Source organism: Suricata suricatta, chromosome 9 (assembly GCF_006229205.1).
Source record: "Suricata suricatta isolate VVHF042 chromosome 9, meerkat_22Aug2017_6uvM2_HiC, whole genome shotgun sequence".
Lineage (NCBI taxonomy): Eukaryota > Metazoa > Chordata > Mammalia > Carnivora > Herpestidae > Suricata > Suricata suricatta.
This window is the reverse complement of record NC_043708.1, coordinates 132,418,581-132,428,656: the sequence shown is the minus strand read 5'-3', so window position 1 is coordinate 132,428,656 and position 10,076 is coordinate 132,418,581. Positions and strand designations below refer to the sequence as shown.

At 39.6% G+C, this 10,076-nt stretch overlaps 1 long non-coding RNA gene across 1 annotated transcript; it reads right to left on the bottom strand.

The window, feature by feature from the left end:
* Window positions 1-4,376: 4,376 nt before the first annotated feature.
* LOC115302919 lies at window positions 4,377-9,857 on the bottom strand. Its single transcript, XR_003913721.1, has 3 exons — window positions 9,603-9,857; window positions 9,167-9,420; window positions 4,377-4,416 (listed from the first exon to the last, which is right to left on the bottom strand). It is a non-coding gene; the product is annotated as an uncharacterized LOC115302919 (long non-coding RNA).
* Window positions 9,858-10,076: the final 219 nt, after the last annotated feature.

Here is a 10,076-nt window from a genome sequence, read left to right as displayed (position 1 = left end):
AAGCATGGGGATTCATTCCTCTTCTGTCTTTTCCTTTGGATCAGAGCACTACCATCACTGTTGGGTTTCCTCTTGATAGTCACAGATTAGAGATGATCTTCATGATTCTAAATGCAGATGGTGGTAAGAGGTTTAGCCTAGCTTTCTGCTACTGCGGGCACTAGGACTTCCCACCCCAACATGTGAACACCCCAGATGTGTGACATGAGCCACTCTCTGGGATTTTGCCCATCTGTCCTAGGCATCAGCCACCTGGTGATTATGCAGAAATGGAATGTGGCTTTTACATCCTGGCCTGGCCATTAGGTTTCAGGGCCTTACAGATCCCTGCATACCAACCTGCTTGGAGGGCTCCCTGAAGGATTTTTCATAATGCTTTGTGTGGAGTTGTTTTAAATCAGTTGCATTCATGCCTCCTTCCTAGAGGCAGTTTCTTATTGTTGAACAGATCAATACTGGGCAGGCTTATATGTGGGAAAGTTCCTAGAAAATGTTGTGAATTTGATTGCATGACTTTACCCATCTGCATCTTAGCAACTTCAGCAAAATAAGACATCCTCTAGGGTTCAATTACATGAAATGTGATAAAATGATACTGGTGTATGGTACATCAAGATTCAATTCTCATACTAACTGAGTTACCATGGTATTACTTTTTAAAGATTTCCATAGATCCTCTGGCACTCTTTTCAATGACAGGAGGAGTCAGATTCCTTCTCGTTTCATTTGAGCTGGTCTTAGTGACTGACTTTACCAAGAGAAGTGACAATCTGAGACTTATGAAGCCAGGGCATCAGACCTCTGGGGCGGCTCACTGCCCTTTCTAGAAGATTCCAGCCACAAAATAAAGGTTCTGATCATCTTCACACTGTCAGGCTGTGAGGAAGCCCATGCTCACCATATGGAAGGTCACATGGAGAGAAAGAGAGAGATGCTCAACGAGGCCCCTCCTGATCAAAGCATCTCGAGTGACATGGAGACTAAAAAAGTGCCATCTGGGATGTCTAGCTCAGTAGCACTTTCAGGTGACTTTAGCCCCAGCTAGCATTAGAAGGCTTGAGCAAGAACCATCCAGGTGAGCTAAGTCATCCCACAAAGCCAGGAGAGATCTTAGAATTGTTTTAAGCCACTTAATTTCAGATAATTTGCTCAGCAGTAATAGGTAGCCAGGAGCTCAGGTTCCACATCTGTGAAACAGAAATACTGAAACCCCACACATGTGAATATGGAGAGGATTTAAATATAAACAGGTAAATGTCCTAGCATATGACCTGGCAAGAGGAGATTCTTAAGAATGTCACCCCCTCTTTCCCTCCTATTTCTAACAATCTATACATTTGTGATTATAAAATTTGCAAGTCTGTATTTGGCTAACAATCTATGCATTTGTGATTATAAAATTTTTAAGGCTCTGTTTGGCTTCCTAAGTTCACGTGTCTGAAGCCCCCTCAGAAAAAGGATGCACTTAAAAATCATCCATTTATTTTGTCAGTCCCTATTTTCAATAACAGCTAAATCATAAAACCATCCAGAAACACCAAAGAATACATTATCTAGATAGTTAAGCTTTGCAGAGAGCTCAGTGCACATTTTTATAATTTTCAAAAGCTTTTTCAAAATCCTTCTAATTTAGACATCTTTTTAGCATCTATTATACTTTTTCTCATGCTATTGAGGCACAACATACTGAACATAATGTACATGCTTACTGACCACTCAGGGATTACAGAAACTAGTTACTGTATTTCATTGTCATACAGTTATTTGTCCTTCAGGTACAGGTCTGTGGTTACTATAATTTTTTGTCTCTTGTTGAGTGGATTCAAGTTCTGACCCATGACTTTCCATTAATAGGTCATCTGCCACATCTCAGAACTGACAGTGTAATTGTGGCTGGGAAATCTCTCAGGGACTAGGGTCCCTGGCTGGACTGTGGATATCTGCCTTTAGGTCTAACCCATCCCTGGTCTTGTCAGCTGTGACAGGTATGGGTACATGACATAAAACATAATGACCTATTGGGTAGGCATTGCTCGTCTACATTATTCTGGTTCTGCCCTACTTTTACAGCTTAATTCCTGAAGGGAAAAGAATAAGTAATGACAAGAATTACCAGGAAACAACACCCTTTCTTCTTCTCACCCACAGATCCTTCTCATCTTTCATTTTGCTTAAAATTAAGTGGAAATGATTTAATAAATTAGTAAAATCCATAAATATCACTCAGAACTACTGATTTTGTAGCTAACAGTTTCTACCTAATTTTTCTTTGTCTACATTAAAAATAACAGCTTTTTGCCAAGCTCTTAAGCTTAAATGCTCAGTGCTTGTTTTTTGCCTTATTAATAGGAGGTTTAAAATTCTCCTTGCCACGTTATTCTTAGCTTGGGTCCATCTTTTCCTTCAGTAATGTAATAGGCCGGCTAGCCTGTATTTGCAGTCTTCATTTCTTGAAGCTCTGGGCATCTTAGCTTCTCAGGGGATTCAAATGGATCCCCTGAAGAAATGAGTTTGGTTTTCTGTTGCACATATGATATTCTTAGAAACCGTGATCCAGTTACTTTATTATATACATGAACACAGAAAGCTCAAAATGTAGATACCCTTAACAATATTGGTTTAGAGCTAAGGATCTTCCAATTTTGTTTTATCCTGTGATTTCCTAGAAATGACAAATAATAGGAGGCTTCTGTTGGTTCTGAAGTGCACAAAATCTAAGGTGATTAAGAAATTGGCTTTGTAACAGCACATTCTACCCCAAGCCTACCAAAGAGATTCCAGGCAAAGCAGATCCAAAGCTTCTTAAAATACATTGTTTCTCTCTTCGCTTGTACCTCCATTACCCAGAGACAAACAATAAATAGTAACTACAGTGAGATACAGGGCAATAGAGAGAGAAGACACTAGATGTAATTTAAATGAAACAAAACAAAACTCTTGGCTCTAAAAATGAGAGGCTCAGTCAAGGATGTGGCAAGCAGGAGTTGCTTCTAGGACACAGACAAGTGAGGATATTTCTCATCGAATTCTTAAGTGGAAGTAGGAAAGCAATTCATTCTAAAATGAGCATACACGAGATTTTTAGTGCTTTCATTTGGATGTAATCTAATGGACCAAAACCTGAACCATTAATCTCAGTTGCTATGTCTGAACCAGTTTGGAGTCTGTTCTTGCTCTTATGTTTATTTGGTTTCTCTGTAATTTGGTGTCCCTGGTTGGAGATGGTTTTACTCAACTTGGTAGATGGCTGATTAAGGTTAGAATGCATCTCCCTCTCAAACTCCATCCTAGCTGACTGCTACCTTGGAATTGAGTCCAAGAAAACTCTTTAGCAGTGACTACTAATCTTTTCTTTAGTTCCTCAACTAGAGAGGTATAGCCTGGTTCCTTCCATTTCTTCCTATCTGATCAGCTATATTCTATACCTTCATGTATTTCTCAATGATACTCTAGGTTAATTACATTTGACCTTTCCACAAGCTAGGAGAGCCAAAGTCCATTCTGTACTTTAACCTTTGATGCTTCCTATGCTCTTAATGTTTGGTCTGTATCAGCTGGATCAACCTAAGGTAGGAAAAGTTATAGACCTTCAAAATGGTCCTCTCCTTAAACCAATCTTCCCAGGACACAAGTCCATGGAACCTTGTGGGAGCAATGAGTGAAGGGCTAGTGCAGAGAATATTATAGGAAGCTAGCAGGGGAGCAGAAAAACCCAAGACAGAAGTTGTTTTTGGAAGAAGAGCTTTAAGATATAGAGGTTGTGCTGAACAAGGGCCATGACAATCTATACCAGCATATGTGAGGAAGCATGGGATTCCATTCCAGAAAAGGAAAATTGGGGCTCAGGGAGATATTTGCTCTTAAGACACAGAATGCTAGATAAGTCTTTGCTCTCACTTTATACTAGGAGGCCAGTATTATCCTGAAACCAAAACCAGAAAAAGATAACATAAGAAAACAAAACTATAGATAAATATCCCTTATGAGTAGGGACCCCCAAATCCTCAACAAAATGTTAGCTAAATGAATTTAGCAATGTTTATAGCAAAGGATTATACACCAAGACCAAGTGATATTTACCCCATGATTATAAGTTTGGTTTAACACATGAAAATCAATTCAAGTAATACATTATGTTAATAATAAAGGCAAAAGCTATATAATATCTCAATAAATGGAGAAAATGATTTTACAAAATTCAGTATGATTTCATGATAAAAACAGTCAACAAACTGGGAATTGAAGGGAGATACTTCAGACCATGAAGGCCAACTATGAACAACCCCCCCCCCCCCAGCTAACATTTTCCTAACAGTGAGAAACTGGATGGTTTCCATCTAGGCATGGAAATAAAGTAAACAAATCCTGTTTCACCACTTTTATTAAACATTGTACTGGAGGTTCCTCCCAGGGTATCTAAACAAGAAAAAGAAAATATGCAGCATCCAGAATGGGGGAAAAAAGAGGTAAAATTATCACTATTTACAGATGGCAAGATCTTGTATATAAAAATCCACAGAAATACAATGAGAAGTAACAAGTAACTTCAGCAAGATTACAGAATAAACTATCAACACACAAAATTATGGTACCTTAGCAATAAACCATGGTTAAGAAGAGTTGGGTGCACAACTCTTTTTAATAGTATCAAAAATATCATATAATAGTATCAAAAATAAATACTTGGGAACAAATTTAACTTAAGCATAAGAATTATATGCTGAATTGTATGCTGAAAACTATAGTTTTCACAGTTAAAACTGTAGTTTATAGTTAAAAAGTTAAAGAGCTAAATAAACAGAAAGATACCCCTTGCCACAGATCAGAAGACTGAATATTGTTAAAATGTGAATAACACTCAGATTGGTCCACAGATCAATGAAATTTACATCAACTGCCTTTTTTCTCTTATAATTGGCAGACTGGTCATAAAATTCATATGGAAATGAGAGGGACTCAAAATAGCCAAATCAATCTTGAAATACATGAACAAAATTAGAAGTTCCAATTATGTCAAGCCTTAAGTGCAAAGCTAAAATAATGACAATATAGAGTAATCATATTGGCCCATGAATAGGTCAATAGATTGGTAAGAAGAATTGAAATTTCAGAAATAAATATTATATTTGTGGTCAACCAGCTTTCAACAAGTGCACCAAAATAATGAAATGAGGAAAAGAATGGTTTTCCCAACAAATGAGGCTGAGACAACTGGAAGTCCACATGCAAAAAAATGAATTTGGACCCTTCCTCACACCATATGCAAAATTAACTCAACATGGAGTGAAGACCAAAAGGTAAAAGTTAATGCTGTAAAAATTCTTAGAAGAGAACATAAGAATAGATCCCATGATTTTTAATTGGGTAGTAGTCTCTTAGAAATACAAAATCACAAGTGACAAAAGAAAAACAGATAAATTGGGTTTCACCAAATGCTTAAAATTCTGTTTCAAAGACATCATCCAGAAAGTGAAAAGGCAGGGGCATCTAGATAGTTCCATCAGTTTAGCACCTAACTCTTGATTTTGGCTCAGGTCGTGATCTCACAGATTGTGGGATTGAGCCTTGCATTGGATGCTGCACTAACAGGGTGGAGCCTTCCTGGGAATACTCTCTCTCCTTCTTTCTCTGCCTGTCCTCAACTTGTGCATGCTCTCTTGTTCTCTCTCACTCTCAAATAAGTAAACATTAAAAAAAGAAAGTGAAAAGACAACTCACAGAATGGAAGGAAATATTTGAAAATTATATAACTGATAAGGGACTTATATATAGGATATATAAAGAACTCTTACAATTAAGCACACAGGGGCACCTGGGTGGCTCAGTCAGTTGTGCACCCAATGCTTGATTTCAGTTCAAAGTCATGATCCCTCAGGGTTGTGGGATTGAGTGCTGTGTCAGGCTTCAGATTGAGGGTGGAGTTTAAGATTCTCTCCGTTTGTCCCTCCTCCACTCATGCTCTCTCTTTCTCTCAAATAAAAAATTAAAAAAAAAATAAGGACAAGATCTGAATAGACATATTTCCAAGAAGTTATACAAATGACCAATGATACTGATCCTCAGTAGAGCTGCTGAGGTATATGTATAGGCACTTCGGTCCTACAAGCACACAAACTAAAATCTACCAACAACTCACATGAGCTTGGAAGTAAGCAAATTCTTCCCCCAAACTTCCTGGGAAGAGTCTTGGCTTACTGACCCCTTAATTTCAGCCCTGGGGATCCTTGAGCAGAGAACCCAGTTTTGCCTACCCAGATGTCTGCCCTACAGAACTGTGAGACCATAAATGGGAGTTGGTTTTTAAGTGGCTACATTTATGGCGATTTGTTATCCACCAACAGAAAACTAATGTAAGTTCCTTACATCTTAAAAAATAAAAGAAAGTCTCCTAAGACCACACATCTTCCTCTCTTGGTCAATCTCTTCTTCACAGGAAACATTCTCAGAAGAATTATTATCTTCATTTCCTTACCTCCTGCTCACTCCTCAATATACTCCAACATGGCTTCTGAACTCACCCTTCCATTAAGAAGGTATTTCTAGTCTCACCAAAAGACTCTTCATTACTAAAACCAGTGAGTACTTTAAAGAACTCATGTTTCCTGATATTTTAGCAGCATTTGACCCAGTTAATCTTCCTCTTCTTCAAACTCTTTTCTTACCTTGGCTTCTGTTACAGCCCAGAATTCTCCCGCTACCCCTTTCCCTGTTTCTAGTTTCACCTCCTCCCCTAAGGAATTGTGTGTCAATGTTTCTCAACATTTGATTTTATTCTCTCTCCTCTTGGTCTGTCCTTTAAAAGAGGTAGTAAACATGTGGCTCATCTGTTCTAAACATCTAAATGTTTAGCTCATTTAATATCAACAGTAACCCACTGATAGATTTCAGACCAAACCTGATCATGCCCAAGACTGCATACTAATTAATAAACAGTGCTGGGTTTCTAATCTAGGCAGGCTGGAGGCTGGTGAAACCACTGTACTATTATATTCAGGCAATCCTCCCACCATCCCTTACTTCACATATCTGTAGGCTGATGCCTCTAATGTTTTATCTCCAATTCTGACCTTTCCTCTGAACTTGATAACTATACTCAATGGCCTTTTGATGAAGATTTGCTACCTCAATCTTACCTACTAGTGAATGCAGCACAATCTATCAATTGTGCAAGAAACCCAGTTGCAATCTCTCAGATCTTCTGTCCCTTACCTTGGATATCTTGAGGCAGCTCAAACTTGATATGATCAAAGCCTATATTATCCCCAGCCCTTCCATTGTGGTTATCTATTAGTAAGTTAGTTATAACAAACCATTGCAGCACTAGGCTAAATCAGCAGTGTGTTCTTTCTTAGAGATATGGGTTGATTGAGAGGTTCCTTTTCTGGCTCACTGGGGTTATTCAATTGGAAGTCCAGCGATCTTAAAAGTCTAAGACATTCTCATGTATGCATTTGGTCAGTGCTTGCTGCTTGTTGGGTTACCTGGGTTTTCTTTCCAATGTGGCCTTTTATCTACCAGTAGGTCAGACCAGCTTGCAAACGTTACAAGGGAGAGAAATCAGAACACATCGGAACTTTCAAGGCTCAGTCTCAGGAGTATTTTAATGTCAGTTACAACCTGTTCTGTTGATCTCTCTGTCAATTACAACCAGGTCCAAGGAAATAGATCCCACCTCATAATGGAAGATATATTACTTCATCTGCATAACCACTTACCTACTCCAAACTACCATTATCTTTGCTTGGTATATTGAGATAAACGTTACTCTTCTGTCCCTCTAACCCACCCTGCAGTGTAGCCAGATTTAGAATTCAAAAAGAAAATCTGTTCATGGAACTACCATACCTCAGTACAATACTTAAATCATCATCATTATCATCATCGTTGTCATCTTCATCATCCCCAATATATTAGCATGATCTGGAAGGCAATGGAATTTGGCCTCCATTTTCTTCCAAGGTCTCTTCAAGCCCAGGGCCTTTGCACATGTTGTTTCCTCCAGCTGAAATGCTCACCTCTACCCCCTTTCAGTCAGCTAACCTCTAGCCAACCTTTTGATGTTATCTCAAACATCACTTTCTTTTTTTTTATGTTCTTTATTTATTTTTGAGAGACAGAGAGAGACAGTGGGAACAGGGGAGGGTCAGAGAGAGAGGGAGACACAGAATCCGAAGCAGGCTCCAGGCTCTAAGCTAGCTGTCAGCACAGAGCCGGACGCAGGGCTAGAACCCACGAACCGTGAGATCATGACCTGAGCCGAAGCCAGACGCTCAACCGACTGAGCCACCCAGGCGCCCCTCAAACATCACTTTCTAGCAGAACCTTTCCATGACTCCAGACAAGGTAAACGTCTCCTAACATAGTTTTCTCGTATCACCAGGAGTTTATCCTTCACAACATTCACAGAGTTGTTATTTCTCAAGTAGAGTTTTTCTCACTTGATTAGTAACTTTCACCCTACTTAAATGGTAAATTCTGTCAAGGCAGAGCCCAAGCAGGTTTTTATATCTTAGGCCTAGAGCAGTGTCTGCAACAAAGCAAGCATGCAATAATAATTTAGTTAAATGAAAGAATGCTGTACGAATAGTTGGAGGCATGCAGACCTTTGCTCATATCTTAATTCACTTACCAGCAACCATGTTACTCTGCACCCACCCCCCGGCCAAGAATTCCTTATGTGTAAAAAAAAATGTATAACAGTATTCCTAATCATGCCATGTTCTGTATGGATTAAAGGAGATAATATAGTTAAAGTGGTTCTAGCATAGTGCCTGGAACACACTAAATGCTTACTGTTCCAGCAACATGTAGTGTACCTGGTTCATCATGTAACAAAGGTCCAGAGAAGAGCATGATTTGCCCAACATCACACAGTGATGGCAGGGCCAGAATTGCATTGTTCCCATGTCAGTCTTTGTGACCTTGTTGCTTGTCTGAGTGACCGGGTCAGATTTCTGTTTTGACAAGATCACTGTGTGTGTGTGTGTGTGTGTGTGTGTACACACGTGTGTTGGGCACTGCTATCTTTCCTTTCTTAAACCACACCTCTGACAGCACTTTGTTATATTAGTGGACTCTGACATCCACAGTCGCAAATAGGAAGACAGCATGAAATTCAAATATCTTCATTTGTAAAGTGGAGGGATCATTCTAATTATAAACTCACCATATTGTCCCTCAGGTCAGGTCAGATAATGCACACGGGCTTGCTTCTTCACATTATGAAATGCTATCTGTGTGTTCTTCTTAATCCACCAAGAGGGTGGAGCCCGATCTTGCCTTAGAAATGCCTTGGGGTGCAAGCTCTTTGGTAAAAGGCATTGCTTCTGCAGTGGCCCTTGTGTTCAGTAGGATAGTTACCTGCGTGTCTTGCCTCCCTTCACAAGCAGGGCTTCTGAACCAGGCTTCTTTTACAGGAATCTGAAATAATCAGAAAGCAACAAGAGAGAGGTCCATGGGGGGCAGCTTAGTCTGGGAGTCAGGGAGTCTGTAATTCACAGTTCCTAGTTCTTGTGACAAAAGCAGCTGGCAGCCTGGGGAGAGGGCCTTTGCCAGGCTTGTTTTCCAAGCTTCACACATCACCTTTCGCTTGCATCCTCTACCTGCAAAAGAAAGAAGAAAATTTGGTCTGAATTGCAGAAGGGGTTTTGAAAAGCGTTTCCATCTGGTACTGATAACTGCCCACAATTACAGATATCCATCATGGAATCTTCTTAACCGAGGAGAGCCAGAGAGCAAATAATAATTTTTTTGCCCAAGTCAGATTTTATATCCCAGCTCTGTTTTTACCCCCTTATTCTATTTTTAAAGGGGAGGAAACATCACTGCCTAAATAAATCAAGGACCAGTGTGATGGACTGAGTATGTCCCTCCAAATACATATACTGAAGCCCTCACCTCCAATGTGATGGCATTTGGAGATAGAGCCTTTGTGAGGTAATTAGGAGCATCATTAAGGTGGGACCTCATGTTGAGATTACTACCCAAATCAGAAGAGACAACTAGAGAGTTAGAGATCTCTCTCTCTCTCTCCACATACACCCCCAAAATAAAGGCCATGTGAGGACACACAAGAT